Source organism: Mytilus californianus, unplaced genomic scaffold (genome assembly GCF_021869535.1).
Source record: "Mytilus californianus isolate M0D057914Y unplaced genomic scaffold, xbMytCali1.0.p SCAF_3, whole genome shotgun sequence".
Classification (NCBI taxonomy): domain Eukaryota; kingdom Metazoa; phylum Mollusca; class Bivalvia; order Mytilida; family Mytilidae; genus Mytilus; species Mytilus californianus.
The window spans coordinates 42,754,585-42,771,463 of NW_026262679.1; the positions used below are offsets into that span (position 1 = coordinate 42,754,585).

General features: G+C 32.9%; 2 protein-coding genes across 2 annotated transcripts in view; both read left to right on the forward strand.

Annotated features, from left to right (window-relative positions):
* The first annotated feature begins 3,486 nt into the window (after positions 1–3,486).
* Positions 3,487–16,879, forward strand: part of LOC127734618 (centromere protein H-like) — a 116,598-nt gene continuing 103,205 nt past the window's right edge. The window contains exon 1 of the mRNA XM_052244595.1: positions 3,487–3,621. The gene's annotated coding sequence lies outside the window, so the exon portion shown is untranslated. The remainder of the gene's footprint in view (positions 3,622–16,879) is intronic.
* LOC127734617 (centromere protein H-like) overlaps positions 3,501–16,879 on the forward strand; it is a 39,726-nt gene continuing 26,347 nt past the window's right edge. Inside the window, exon 1 of the mRNA XM_052244592.1 lies at positions 3,501–3,625. The gene's annotated coding sequence lies outside the window, so the exon portion shown is untranslated. The remainder of the gene's footprint in view (positions 3,626–16,879) is intronic.

Below are 16,879 nucleotides of genomic sequence, written 5' to 3' on the forward strand. Positions count from 1 at the left end.
TTATATTCCTTTGCCTCCTCTAATAATTTCTCAGTAACTCAAAACTATTTTTTTCTGTCCATTTTTTGTTAATTCATCCTTTAAGATATAAAGCTCTTATCGTGATTTTCCTCCACCAAGAGCGCTCGAATTTATCAATCTGAAAACAAAGGATGTATAAATAATAGAATATTAGACGCAAATGATATTTCAATTAAAATTTATAATGAAATATCCCATAAGTTATGAAATTAAAAGTCAAATTCAATAACTTCAAAATGCTTTACAAGTGTAACAAAACCAATGCCTTGCTTTTGGTGCATTTTTTAGTCTTGCACAATAAAGATGCTGCCACTGCAGACATGAACTGCACATCAAACTTGTTGGATAGGGTTTTTTGGATAGTTTGTTTATGATTTGTTGTTTAACAAGAATAACACAATTATGTTTTATTTGTTATTATAGGTTTGAAATATTATGCAATACATTAGAAGGCACTTGTAAGTGCAAAGTGTACACCAAGTTTGGTTTAAATCGTTGAAAGATGTTAAATGACGTCTCTGATATCCAAGTAGAAATCTAAAAGCAAAGTAATGAACTGTGCAGACAGAATATTTCGAAATTTATATGCACAGTAAATCTGTGCAGAATTTCAATACTAAAAATACAGAACAAAAATTGAAAAAGTGACCACTCTCTCGTGCTTCAAACTATAAAAAAATCTAGAACCCAACAAAATAAGTTACCCTGTGGATAGCCGGATTTTATATTTCTCGTTTAAATATACCGTTTAGGATTTCACATGTATTTAGGGTTATTTTGAAAGTATCTTAGACCAGTAGGAAATGTAAAGTGCATGATCTCCACTGCAAACAACAAAATATAGCTCGAGAAATATAGAACTGAAATTTGTGGCATTCTACGCATGTATAGTTCGCAAATATAACTTTCTGGTAATTAAATAGTAATTATGGGAAAAAAATAGAATTAAAATAAAACTACAATATAACGTTATCTCAGGCATACGACGTGAACAGCAGGCTATATATAAACATCAGGAGATGTGGTATGATTGCCAATGAGACAATTCTCCACCAGATACCAAAATGACACAGAAACTAACAACTATTGGTGAGCATACGTTCAAAATATAGATGGGTCATTATAAAAAAACATGCAAATATATGTTATTTGGTCTTTTAAGTCACAGACATGAAAATAATTATTTATCAAGATAACACTTGTATATGCTAGTTATGATTGTATTGTGATACACTATATACAGTTTATAGAATGAAAAGTTATAAAGACATCCTTAATATTTCTGAAACCCTTGGATATAGCCAGAATTAACTAGTATTTTTTTCTGTAGTTCTTTTCAGACCTAAAATATGACTATAATTCATATCCTTTTTTTTTATTAGGATTTATCACTATTTATTGCATTCAGTTGATAATATATACTGTTGAAACAACTATTTGGATAGTGTATGTTGGTTTTATAATATAACTTTTCAACAAAAAGAAGAGTCTCATTTTTTTTAAGTTACTGGTGTAACCAAAAGATGTATTTCGTTCTTATCTTAAAACTATGTACATTTACGATTGGAGGCACGCATTTGAGATGACAAGCAGCACTTACACTAATCTTGTGAAGTTGTCCGTCATTCAACATCTTTCAATCGCGATTTATATATGCAGCTAATCGAGGAAGTTGCCGTGTGTGTGTGGGAAGTGTTGTTGTTGTTGTTGTTGTTGTTGTTGTTGGAGGGGGGGGGGGGGGGGGGTTGCTCCCCAACTTTAAAAAACGTAGGGGAAACTATGTTTAGTTGGAACTCACTGGGGGTTACTTCCTATTATTGGGTATACGAGGATGTGCCAAAAATATGGGTCATATTTTTGCGAGATTTTATATACAAATGAACCTCCTTTTTAATGACATCCTATATAAAAATGCATTTACATCTTCTTATATCTATTTACGTTTGATAACTGTATATTGATTTGGGGTATGATCTACATATCATATATAAATATGCTATTGAGAATCTTTAAACTTACATTATTAATGGTAAATTATTATATTAAATTAAATCAATTTGAAAGTTCACATCTCACACCCAATTAAACATGCAGTTAATCCAACAATATACATGCGTAAATATAACGATAAAGTATATGAACCAAACGATGTGATTTGTCTATAAAAACTTAAGTGTAGCTGTATATTTATGAATTATGAGAGATGATATAAATTTAAAGTGCTCAAGTTATGTAAGCATGGGTCTTATTTTAAATATTGTATATAAGTATAGGTAATTCTTTCTTAAATATTTATATCCTGACTACAGGTACTGAATTTCATTGAATGTTATATTAAAAATGGTACGTTTTTTGAGGCAAAAATGGCACATCCCTACCAAAAAAAAATATCGACGTTACCCCCCAGACCCCCTTCAAACCCCCTCGGTGACACTGGATGCTCATTTTCCAAATCCCGCTTTTTGTAATTTTTCCCCAGTTCTCAATTTTTGATCCCCCTGTCGTTTTTACGTTCTTTTCCCCATACCCTACCATTTTTTTTACCTCATATATCCCACATCCAAAAAAGCTCTTTCTCCAAGACCCCATTTTTACCCACTATATATATATATCCCACATCCAAAAAGCACGTCGACCCAAGCAGAGACTTTCCATACTAAGTAGTATAGAAAGTCCGAGGCCTGACGCAAGTTACGATAGATCTATATTTTAATTAGAAATCAATTGGGTTTCAAGAAAGATTGGACACAATTTTGGAGGAGACCAACATGGTGACAGGTCTGAAATATAAAAAGGCGACGTGGTATGATTGCCAACTCTCCACAAGAGATCAAATAACACAGACATTAACAACTATAGGTCACCGTACGGCCTTCAACAATGAGTCAGCTATAAAAGGCCCCGAAATGACAATTGTAAAACAATTCAAACGAGAAAACTAACGGCCTAGTTTATGTACAAAACAATGAACGAAAAACAAACATGTAACGCAGCAACAAACGACAACCACTGAATTACAGGTGCATGCAAATAGTAAACGTAACGTTTGTGTTAATCCGTATGTTGATGTTGGAAAACTGTCTTTGATAGCGTTAACTAATGCCTTTTCCTCATCTGAACCAATCACAAGATTGCTATAACTAAGCAATGTATCAGTACTTGCTGATATACATAATAAATAATAAATGATATCACAAATAAATGTAGCAATTAGATCTATGTTTCAAATTTTTTTCTATCTATTTATTGATAGAATATTAACTTTCTTGTCGCTAAAATTGTTTCCTTTTGCATATTCTTTTAATATTTATTTGGAATAAGTAATTTTAATAAAAAAAAAATGTTTTCTTGTCGCTAAATAGTCTTCTTGTCGCTTCTTGTCGCTAAAATTATTCTTCTTGTCGCTTCTTGACGCTTCTTGTCGCTAATTAGTGAGACCGGTTCCGGGTCACAATTTGGCACACTGAAATTGGCGGGAAGTTCACAATTAACATTTGCAAGGAAGATATATCTACTTTGTCTTTGAAGTTCTTAACTGCTCAAAGTAAAGTGCACGGAATGATTCTGTTGGTGTAAAAAGTACCAAGTTTGATAATACATGTAGGTAAAGGAACACTTATATTCACCTGATGAAACTAATCACTTTTGGAGTCGCAGCAGCCTTTTAAGGTTCATCCACAGGGGTTTGTTACAATTTGTTTTTTTCGGGGTTCGTATGGATAGTAAACCGGCAAATTGTAACAAACCCCTGTGGTTCATCATTACCTTTTGGCTAATATGGCCGCATTTACACCACAAAATTTACTCTGAGTACAGACGAAACTCTGCAACTGGAAAAGTTTTAAGGCATGGCAGGAACAAGATAATTACATTTTAAATGCATTTGATGTTTCAGAAAAATATAAACATTTCTGGATGTTATTCTTTTTTTTTTATTCCTGCAGAAGGTGTCAAAATAAACTACATGTTACTGTTTGTAAGTTGGGAAAGAGGTTTGAGAAGCTCCCCTCATATAATAAATGTGAGTAGGATTGATTTAAATGGACAATAGACATCTGCAAACAACAGCCTGAACAGGTGATTTAAACTGTATAATTTAGTGGACGGGACTGTATCAAATGAAACTCACGTGTTTGTTTATTTTGCTATCTTCTGCAGACTGGAAAAAAATGCACATCAAAATTCAGGTACATGTAAGTTTTAATTTTCTGAAACATAAACTACATATAATCTTTATACATCTAGGTCCTGCCATGCCTTAAAACTTTCCTAGATACATCAGTTTGTCTGTACTCATAGTAGTAATTGTGGTGTAAACACGGCCATATTTTTCAATTCCTTTTGATGAACCTTAACTTAGTCCAAATAATTATTACGTCTTGAAAGGCTATTTTAGTTTTTTGCTTTGACGCCTTACTGCGACGGCAAAGTAAAAAGAATAAAATAGCCTTTCAAGACGTCATAATTATTTGGACTACCTTTTAACTGTTCAAGACGTCAAATTATTTGGACTATGTACACTCCGAAGTCTGAGGCAGAGCGGTTTTCTGATTTCATTTGGCCTAAGTATGAGGTAAAATCTAAAAACTGACAAGACAGAGAATATCCAAAGTGTTTACTATTCACAATGGGTTTTCAGTTTTGTGCCAAAATATATACATGTACTTGTAACATGAGAGCTACATGTAGCTTTAGCATGTTCAGGTTCAGGATGCACATAATTCCAAAAATTTCATTGTCTTTCAGCCGTGCACAGGGTTTAAGCTAGGATTTTGAGGGCTTTAGTCACTTTTGTGCGAGATGAAAATTAACATTATTTTGGGTAACAGCAAGGGACCAAGGATGTATGCATATTACTAGCTATACATGTACATCTTTGTCAGACTTTGAAGGACTAAGGCACCAATTGCATGATTTGACTGATGTGTCACTAAAATATGAAGATTAGGATATAAGATCTAAAAATCTAGTTCAAAATTTTACTTCAATTAGTTTCAGGGGACATTCCTGATCAATAAAAGTTGGGTTCCTTTTTTTAAAACCAGGAATCACAGTATAAATGAACTTGTTGAACTTTGTAAGACTATTACACTACATAATCATTATCCTTATAAAACGTTTAAATTGATATTTTGAATTAATTTCTATAAAGTTGGAACCAAGGATTTGTACAAATTCACATGGAATGATTCTAATAACTGTAAATTGTAAATTAATCGCGAATTGATCATGTTTACTTTCGATTTTCAAATGAAATGTAAACGGGAAGTGACAAGTAGATAAAAGATTCAGAATGAATCCGGATTCATCTACGGATTGGTTCGTGTTAAAAAAAAGGCAGGAAATTATATTTTTTTTATTTCAATTTGCTTAGTAAGAACTATATTTGTCTCTATCATTTATTTTGGCACTAAATTTATTTCGTATTTTACGTTTTAGTGTCTATAGGAATACTTTCACGCATGCGCAGTATATCGTAAAGGAAGCACCTGTTTGACTCGTTGATGATGATGGAAGTTAAAGTTTTAACGTGAAAACATTTCTGAACGTTTTGAATAAAGTTCTATCTTTTTAATCGAAATTGGACGTTTTATATCAAAGATGACGAAACTACGACAAACGAACTGCAAATTATGATCGTTTTAGAAATATTGAAATGAAAAAGCGAACTGTCCGGTGGAAAACAATTTGGTTCAAATGACGAAACTACGACAAACTAACCGCAAATTGTGGTCGTTGGCCTTGAGAAATATTGAAATTCAAATGCATACTGACTGATTTTACTGGGGAAAATAATTAACCGGATTAGTGACCCATCCGATGGCGATAAACGGATTAGCTGTAATCACAACTTTATAACACCTGTTGTAAATGTTAATTAGCTGAGGGTCATAAACTTGTCAGAAACATGTAGACAGGTAGAATTATAGTATTTTCATGCGAAAATATTTTTACACTTTCCAAATTTAAGTGACGAAATTGATTTAAAATTCTTTCGTCATTTTGAAAACAGTTTCGTAAATTACGAAAGTGACGAGCGCTAGCAAAATCACTGGCCGTGCATAATTGTAAATATATATAGTTGGTTTTGTTCGATATTTGTCTATGATATGCTGTTGATCGACTGATTTAGGAAAGTTAATGTACACAGATAATGTACATGTAACCTAAGTGATAATGGGGTAACCAAAAATGGTCACTTTTGGTCTTCTTCCGACCTGCTGTAAAACACTTGCAAAAAATTTGGTGTTCTTTTGGCTTTATGAGATGTATGAATTAGCAGTCATGTCTGGTCTGAATAGGGATATTTAATCTGATGCCTCTAGTAGAGAAACAGGGTCCGACACTTACGGTTGTCCGATTGCCCGGGGCAAGCTAATGCCGTATTCGGACAAGTAAAAACATCATCTTGGTTGTCCGATCGGGCAAGTGAAAAAAAAAGTGTTATATGATTAAAATTTCACAAAATCAATAGTGTCTGTTGTTTTGTCCATAGATTACTCAGTGATAACACCGCACGGTCGAGTAAAGTGGTCTTAAACCCCCTTCAATGTGTATATTTCGTCAATTGTTCGCACTGAATTCCCCATTTTACCAAAAATAGATCACGTTTAAAAATATTGGCCAATCAGGCGGCCGCGGCGTTGCTTCTTCATTATCGTTATCCATCGGGACACCACTCGGGCGTTTCCGACGCACGTGTTATTCCCACCGACCAATGGAAAGCGGAGGTCTATTTTCGTTGTTCTAACTTTATAATTTGACATCGGATGTGTATTTCCCTAAGATGGAAAAACGTAAAAGCTTGAAAGAGAAAATGAAATTAAACTTTAACAAATTTGTCAATTGTTGTCAGTTTATCAAGAAGGGTTATTTGAAATGGCATTTCTTAGATAAATTATTATGAAATAAGTATCTCTATGTAAATGATCCAATTCCCGTATATTCATCAATCTTTTCCCTCCCTCCTCGGCTCATATATGCCTCATAGTATATTTTCGTACTCCATAATCAATTTACACCCCATATACATGATAACTATATTTTATCTGCATATACTACATTACAACCACAAAAATAGCATGTAAAAGTTTGGGCATGTAGATTTCACTTTCGGACAAGTAAAAGTAATAGGGCACTTGCCCAACTGGACAAGTTGGTATAAAAGTTAATGTCAACCCTGAGAAAGTGCTCTTCAGACCTTATTAACCCTTACAGCAACTCTTTGAGGGTTACATACATTGTAAGTAGCCTAATGCCAAGTTTAATTTCTGTTCTAATCAAATATACCATCATTTAGTAGAAATTACCAGTTGCTTTCCAAATGTTGGTCCTTCCATCCCAGTTGATTCCTATTGCAGGACCTGCCTTTTGAATTAACTGTTAGTTTGTTCTAATCCTGTCAGAATATGCATGAAATATTTTACGCAAACTTTAAATTAACCAATCAAAAAAAAAAGAAATGCCTGCTGTTTTATGGTTATGTTAAGTTTTCCTGGTCAAGTTTGTTTTTAAGAAACTATCATGACTATAATTAGCAATAGGTCAACTATATTTGGGTGTATGGAATGATTGTAAAGTGTACATGATGTACATGTGTTTCCGGTTTGGTTTATCTGACCTTGACCTCATTTTCTTGGATTATGTTAAGTTTATGTGATACTTGTAGTAAAGCTTTATATTCATGACTATCAACATAATATCAATGGACAGTAAAGCAGGCGCGACATTTCAGCGTGTGCACTCTTGTTACATTAACTTTCACTCAATATTCATTTAAAATTAAAAAACAACTACATTGTAAAATTTGTTTATCTTACAACTATTTAATGCATGTTTTTCTTGCGCACCTTTACAAATATATAAAAATAAGATGTGGTGTGATTCCCAACGAGACAACTCGCCACAAGAGACTAAATGACACAGAAATTAAAATGTTTACTTAAGATTTTATCCCAAGCTGATACTAGACAAAGTGTCCTCTTGTTAATTTATTTAGGTAAAAATTGGTTAATTAAGTCAATAATGTACTGGATAATTGATTATAATAAGTTCCACGATGATCATGTTGAAATATTAGTATTGCTTTTTTTTAAAGATTTCAATACTAGTATATGTTTATATCAAAACTATCAAAATGGAAAAAGGTCCGGTTAAGTGGTTACATTTGTAGCTTTTTTGGTATTTGATATTCTGTCCTTCCGCCGGCTTTTCCCATTTTCCCATCACAAGACAAGTTCTAAAAGTAAGTGGCTACATGGTCAAAATCGTCAGTTGTCTCCTTATTAGAGTTACTGCCCTTTGATGAAGATTTTTTACCATTTTTTTGCGTTTTTGCCATATACATGTGTATCTTAAAAATATCATAGATACTATAGATAGAAACTTAAATAAGCAAAAATGATCAGCAAGACAAGATCTACAATTCAGATAATATGGAGGAAATCATCTGACGACTCATTATTCATGTTATTGGATTTTTTGTCCTTTAATGACTATTTTTTTACCATTTTGTTTTTGCGTTTTGCCTTATATGATAAAAATTATAATAGATCAATAGGCACTTTTAATGATCAGCAATACAAGATCAACAAAACAGAGATTTTTGTCATGAATTCTATTCTCATCTATAATGTTGGAGAGTGTCCTTTGTTGAATATGCACATAGACCAAGGATGAACCACACAGACTCTTTAGAGCCTCTAGTTTATTGCTTACTGGGAACCTTTGCACAGTAAGCCAATACCTTACTACCTGAGCTTATAGGGTAAACCTGGCACTACCACAGGCAGAGCTCTAGATAAGAATTCACAAATTGGGGTTTTTACCCACCAATTTTTTATTTAATTGAGTGAAATAGTTTTTCAATTGCATTAAGGATTCCAATTTACCCCTCAAGCAAATATCAAATTGGGTTTTTCACCACCAGGCTCTTTAATGTATTGGGTTTTTTCATAAACACGATATTGAATTTGTGTGTTCACTCATCAACTTAAATTAAATATTATATATACTCTTGAACTAAATTTATTTTATTTTCTTGTCTAATTTTATTTAGATAAATCTGGATTCACTTGTCCTTTATTAGAACTTTTGGTTTCCGATGCTGACTTCATATAAGCAGTGATAACTCAGATAAGTGATTTGGCCTTTCATGTTCCAACTTAGTTCAGACGAGTTCTGACACGCAAACACGCTCTGGACGCGCCAATGCACGACCCCGTACGTTCAAGGGACGCTTTCTGATAACACTAGGCTAGCTGAGTGTTGTTATCATCATATTTCCTCAGCTCCCAAAAAGAACTATTCTAATATTTTTACCGGATATTTACTTTCGTTTTAATTCATTGCTAAGTGTAATGGTAAATCCCGAGAAGTACAAAAAGAATTATGACGACATGGCTATAACGCAAATTCGATAAAGACAGAGAATATCGAAATGTTTTTATCACTACGTGTACCTTTTAAGCAACGTAAAATTTCAACAGGTCAACGCTCTATTTTTAGAACGAAAGTTTTCAATATTACAATAATAGATTGATGCGACGACTATGTAATACATAAGGGTAAATAACGCAAACGATAGCCACTAAAAGCGTTAAGAACTCATGGTTTTGACAAATTAATGGGTTTTTCTTAGCATGAATTGGGTTTTAGAACGCCGCAATGGGCACTTGCATTGGGTTTTCAATTATTTTTATTGCGTGATCACGCAAATACGCAGCTTATCTGGAGTTCTGCACAGGTATTGACTTGGGTCAGTTAAGTGTCTACTATGTCAAGGGAAGCACTGCTACAGTTTTATAGCCTTCTTTTACTTGTGGTGTTCCTGTACTTTATGGTTATGTTAGAGGTTTCAGTAAGTTAGGTAAAAATTTAAGGGTTACCTTAGCAAACATGTGACAGAGTTGTCAAGTTGCAACTGGAGATTTGAAAAATTGAGTTTGGGCCTCATTACTGGAGATTTTTTATCAGCATTTTTTCTGTGTTTTCAGTTTTAATTTTGATTATAAAAGTCTACATGTTTCTCATTTGAGATCAAAATATAACTATTAATGTATTCTCTTAACATGATCAATGAAGAACTTAATTTTGTCATTGTCATGTTAAGAATTGCTGTGAACAATGATTATTACCGTATTAAGGCTTGTAAAGTCAGAACTGGTAACTTGTCGGCACACCCCTTTTGCCACAAGAATTTAGGAAAAAACTGTAAGGGCTTCAAAATAACTTATAAAACTCCAGTAATTTCAAATCATGTGTGATCATTTGCATTTTTTTTATGGAAAAAACTGTTTTCCATCTTAAACAAGAAGTTGAAAATACTTGTAAATGATTCTAAAACAATCCACGAGTGTTAAAATTCGTCAAAATCACAAATTAACAATTTGGAAAGTTGTACCAGTACAAAAAATGTATTTCACATTAACTAATTAAAGTTTCGTATAGCACTAGTAATTTGAAAATAATTACAGTGAGAGTATGCAATAATTAGTAGGTTAATTTATTTATTATATACTTAATCATTCCAGTAAATACAAGCGGATTCCAGTTTATGTTATGCAATGCTATGAAAAGAAAACGAGTAATATGTAATGAGGCATTTAATTTTGATATTTATCGGTTAATATGGGATTTCAAAATTCAAATTGCGTATTAATATGGATTGGGTAAATTATTAGTTCTTAAATTATAAGCACGCCCTCTACATTTTCAATAACAAACATGGCTGATGTAAACAAACCTTGCGAAATCAAGTTTTTCTCTTATAATCCGCACCCCTGTCTGGCTATTTTAGTTTTGGAGAAAAAAAACTGGACTTTCTAAGCCTGAATACAGTACATGCATGTAATACAAGGAGATGTGGTAAGAAATGTTGAACTATTGATTTAAAAATATGAAAAAAGGAGTTTTCAAATATCCCTTCATGAATCATGATCATGATAAATTTTTGTTTAGTAAGGTTTGGTATGGTTAGAATTTATTAGAAGGAAATTTGTTTATTCTTTCTTGATAGAAAAGTTCAGCTTTTACCTCTGCTCCAGCTGTCATTTGAGATTAAATATTGTTGTCCATCTATGTCTAGACTCTATGGTTTTTGTCCCCTGCAGATGCCTTGAGGGGGTATGAAAATACCGAGCGTCTTTCCATCTGTGAGTCCGTCAGGTCTTTTTAGCGCTCTCACATGTACAATTCGTTACAGATTTTTATAAAACTTATATCAAACGTTTTTATCATCAATGCCTCGAATGAGTTCGAAAATCAAAGCCAACAAATAATTTTTTCAAATAATTCCCTTGGAATCATTAATTATATGGAAAATTGCATCGTTAGCGCTCTCATATAATGTCATGGACCAGTTTGAAAATCAGTGCCGATCCATTATTTTTAAGAGTTCTGTTCCTTAGAAATGTTAATTATTTGGAGTATTGCAATGTTAGTGCTCGCATGTGTACAATTTTTGTCAGATTTTTATGAAAGTTATATCATAGGTTTATAACAGCAATGTCTTGGACAAGTTTGAAAATCAGTGTTGATCAATTATTATACGACCGCAAAAAATTTACGGTCGTATATTGCTATGACATCGTTGGCGGCGTAGGCATCATCGACCGAAGACATTTGGTTTCTGGACAATTACTTTAGTTTTAAGTGTATGGATCTCTAGGAAATTTAAGCGAAAGGTTCAATACCACAAAAGGAAGGTTGGGATTGTTTTTGGGAGTGAATGTCCCAATCGTTTATAAATTAGGGGCCCAAAACAAGAATTTTTCTAGTTTCAGCCAAATTCAGGACAATAACTTGTGTATAAGTATTTTGATTGCTCTGAAATTGTACCACAAAGTTCATTACCATGAGTAGAAGGTAAGGATTCATTTTTGGGGGTAACTAATTGCCCAAAACTTTCAGCAAAAAGGGGCCAAAACAAACATTTTTCTAGTTTTCAGACAATAACTTGTGTTTAAGTGTATGGATACATGTCTCTTAAATTGTACCACATTAATTTTTACAAAAAGAAAATGTCTTTAAATGTTATTTTTTTTGGAGTGGGGGGTGAGGGGAAAAAAATTGTTTTGGGAGGGTCAGTTTTTTATGCTCCCGCTGTAGTAGCGGAGGGTGCATTAAGTTTTACCCTTGTCGGTACGTCCCAAAGTTTGTTTTCGTTCTCTAACTTTAGTTTGCCTCAATCAAATGTAATGAAACTTATACACAATGCTTATTACTACAAAATACAGATCATTTTTGAATTTTGGTGGTGTCACATGTACTGTTCTAGAGTTATGCCCCTTTACAAATGGAAAAATTGCTTAATTTTTCGTTTCCGTTCTCTAACTTAAGTTTGCCTCAACCAAATGTTATGAAACTTATACACAATACTTATAATCACAAAACTCAGATTAAGTACAAATTATGGTACAGTCACTTTTACCGTTCTTCAGTTATGTCCCTTAATAACTTTATATGATATGCAAGCGGGGGCATCATCTGATTCTGTGTCCCATGGACACATTCCCCATTTATTTTCTTCAAGATTTAAGAAATTATCAATTTTCCCCCCAAAAAATTGGGGGTCATAATTTTTTGCTAATTCTTTGTATAAAGTCTGAAAACAGATTTACTAAGTATTGCGCAACAGCACAGTGTATTGCACAACAGCAAGAAATCTTCAATTGAATATAAATTCAAATCATATTTGTAACCAATTTCAAGTTCTTTGACTACATTTATTCTGTGTCAGAAACCTATAATGTGTCAAATATTTAATTACAATCCAAATTCAGACCTGTATCAAGCTTGAATATTGTGTCCCCTACTGTTCAGGGTTGGACCTCTGCGGTCGTATCCAGCTGCGCTCGGCGAAGCACATTTATTTTTAATAGAGTTATGCTCCTTAGAAATATTAATAATAATATGGAAATTTGCATTGTAAACACTCTTACATACATGTACAATTTTTGCCAGATTTTTATCAAACTCATATCAAAGGTTCAATGTCACGGACAATTTTTGAAAATAATTGCAGATCAAATATTATTAATGAGTTATGCCCATTGAAATATTAAATATATCAGAAATTGCTCTTTAGACTTCAACTCTAAGATAATTTAAAAAAAATATTATTGACCATGAACAGATAAAATATGTGCAACGCAGGGGACATTGGACCTTTTTTCTTTTACCCCTCTTACTTCAAGGCTTTCCCATTGCGATAGTTTTACCCTGTTTGTTATACAGCCAGGTGTTCTGTTGTGTGTACATTGCAGTTGTGTTTTGGACAAATCTCTTCTCTTTGCACTTGTTTTATCGAATTGATCTTTTTTTTTTTGCTTGATGGATCTCAAACTCTGTACAAGCATACATTATTCCTCTGTGACTTACCATGGTTGTATATATACAGCTGCTTTAAACGGTTTCGAGCTTTCTTCCGTCCCTCCTGATTAAAATTTGTCATTCTCCATTTTAAGCTCACCTGGCCCAATGGGCCAAGTGAACTATTCTCATCACTTGGCGTCCGTTGTCTTTTGTCCATCGTCTGTTGTCTGTCGTCGGTTGTCGTCGTGTGTTAACTTTTACAAAAATCTGGGCCAAATTTAACCATACTTGGCCACAATCATCATTGGGGTATCTAGTTTAAAAAATGTGTCAGATGACCCAGCCCACCAACCAAGATGACTGTCATGGCTAAAAATAGAACATAGGGGTAAAATGTAGATTTTAGCTTATATCTCTGAAACCAAAGCATTTAGAGCAATGAAATTTTCAGACAAATCAGACAACCCGTTGTTGGGTTGCTGCCCCTGAATTGGTAATTTAAAATATTTTTTGCAGTTTCTGGTTATTATCTTGAATATTATTGTAGATAAAGATAAACTGTAAACAGCAATAATGTACAGTAAAGTAAGATCTACAAATAAGTCAACATGACTAAAATAGTCAATTGACCCCTTAATGAGTTATTGCCCTCTATAGTCAATTTTTAACAATTTTTTGTAAATTTTTGTAATCTTTTACAAAAATCTTCTCTGAAACTAGAAGACAAATTTAACCAAACTTGGCCACAATCATCATTAGGGTATCTGGTTTTAAAAAATGTGTCCGATGACCCTGCCTACCAACCAACATGGTGACATGGCTTAAAATAGAACATAGGGGTAAAATGCAGATTTTGGCTTATATCTCTGAAACTAAAGCATTTAGAGCAAATCTGACAGGGATAAAAATGTTCATCAGGTTAAGATCTATCTGCCGTGAAATTTTCAGACAAATCAGACAACCCGTAGTTGGGTTGCTGCCCCTGAATTGGTAATTTTAATAAAATTATGCAGTTTTTATACGACCACAAAAAAATTTTGTGGTCATATATTGGTATGACGTTGGCGTCGTCGTCGTCGTCCGAAGACACATTGGTTTTCGCACTCTAACTTTAGTTTAAGTGAATGGATCTTTTTGAAATTTGACCATAAGGTTAAATACCACAAAAGGAAGGTTGGGATTGATTTTGGGGGTTATGGTACCAACAGTTAAGGAATTAGGGGCCAAAAAGGGGCCAAAAATAAGCATTTTCTAGTTTCCAGACAATAACTGTGGAACGGTGTATGGATCTCTCTGAAATTATACTACAAGTTTCCATACCACAAAGGGATGGTTAGGATTTGCTTTGGGGGATTATGGCTCAAACCGTTTAGGAATTAGGGGCAAAAAAGGAGGAAAAACAAGGTTGTCCTGGTTAATGGACAAATACTTAAGTACAAAACATAATTTAAAGCAGTGTAAGGGAGATAAATCAAATACATCATTGAAATTATCTCCCTTACACTGCTTTTAAATTATGTATAAAGTAATGGTTAATGAACAATAAAGATAATTTAAAACAGTGTAAGGGAGGTAATCCAAATACAATGTTTTGGTTACTTCCCTTACACTGCTTTTAAATTATGTTTAAAGAAATGCATATTTATAAAGGAAGACCAGTAAAAATATCTGCAAATGTTGCATCTTTTTTTTTTTACAAAAAAATCCATATGAAAGATTTGACACTATATTTTTAATTCTATTATAAAATAGATTAAGTTAGCACTATGGTAAATTTAAATGGGTAATTATGGTTGCCAACTCCATCGGAAATTTGAATTGAGATTATGACCAAACGTGAGGGAAAGAATTTTTTGGGGGAAAAAAGGGGGGGGGGGGGATAAAAAGAAATTGTGGGAGGTCAATTTTTTCTCATTTCAGATTTCAGAAATTAAAAAGAATTATTCTTCAAATATTTTTTTTTTTTCAAATTTCAAATATTGAAAAATTTCAAGAAGTAATCTTTAATTGCACAGTATGGGGCATTGGATTTGTAAAATCTTTGATCACATTTATTTATTTGTTATGCCGAATCTAACAGTGTATTTAGATTTTTAATTTTGGGTCCAGTTTTCAAATTGGTCTACATTAAGGTCCAAAGGGTCCAAAATTAAACTTTGTTTGATTTTAGCAAAAAATGAATATATGAGGTTCTTTGATATGCTGAATCTAAACATGTATTTAGATTTTTGATTTTTGGCCCAGTTTTCAAGTTGGTCCAAATTGGGGTCCAAAATTAAACTTTGTTTGATTTCAACAAAAATTGAATATATGGGGTTCTTTGATATGCTGAATCTAACCATGTATTTAGATTTTTTATTTGTGGACCCTGTTATCAAATTGGTTCATATTAAGGTCAAAAGGGTCCAAAATTAAACTTTGTTTGATTTCATCTAAAATTGAATTATTGGGGTTCTTTGATATTCCAAATCTAACCGTGTATTTAGATTTTTAATTTTGGGTCCTGTTTTTTAAATTGGTCTACATTAAGGTCCAAAGGGTCCAAAATTAAACTTAGTTTGATTTTAACAAAAATTGAATTCTTGAGGTTCTTTGATATGCTGAATCTAAACATGTGTTTATATTTTTGATTATGGGCCCAGTTTTCAAGTTGGTCCAAGATAGGGTCCAGTATTTAAACTTTGTTTGATTTCAACAAAAATTGAATATATGGGGTTCTTTGATATGCTGAATCTAACCATGTATTTTGATTTTGGACATTGGACCATAATAGGTAAATTAAAAAAATTCAAGTTCTTAGACCACATTCTTTCTGTGTCAGAAACCTATGCTGTGTCAAATATTTAATAACAATCCAAATTCAGAGCTGTATCAAGCTTGAATGTTGTGTCCATACTTGCCCCAACTGTTCAGGGTTTGACCTCTGCGGTCGTATCAAGCTGCGCCCCAGCGAAGCATTTTATTGGTAATTATCTTGAATATAATTATAGATAGAGATAAAGTGTAAACAGCAATAATGTACAGCAAAGTAAATTCTACAAATAAGTCAACATGACCAAAATGATCAATTGACCCCTTAAGGAGTTATTGCCCTTTATAGTAAATTTTTAACAATTTTTGATAAAATTTTGTAATCTTTTACAAAAATCTTCTGCTCTGAAACTACTGAGACAAATTTAACCAAACTTGGCCACAATCATCATTAGGGTATATAGTTTAAAAAATGTATCAGATGACCCCGCCTACCAACCAACATTGCCGACATGGCTAAAAATAGAACATAGGGGTAAAATGCAAGTTTTGTCTATTATTTTTTGAACCATTATAAATAGAGAAAATCTGAAAGAAGCAAAAATGTTGAAAATATGAGCTCTACCAATTGTCCATATACGTCAAAACTGTTAGACAAATTCTTATAGGAGTTATTGCCCATAAATTACAAATTTTACCATTTTTCATTTTTGCCTATTATCATGAGAATTATGATATTTAGAGACAAACATTTTTTTTCCGTTATGCCTTATATGATTTAAATTATAATAGA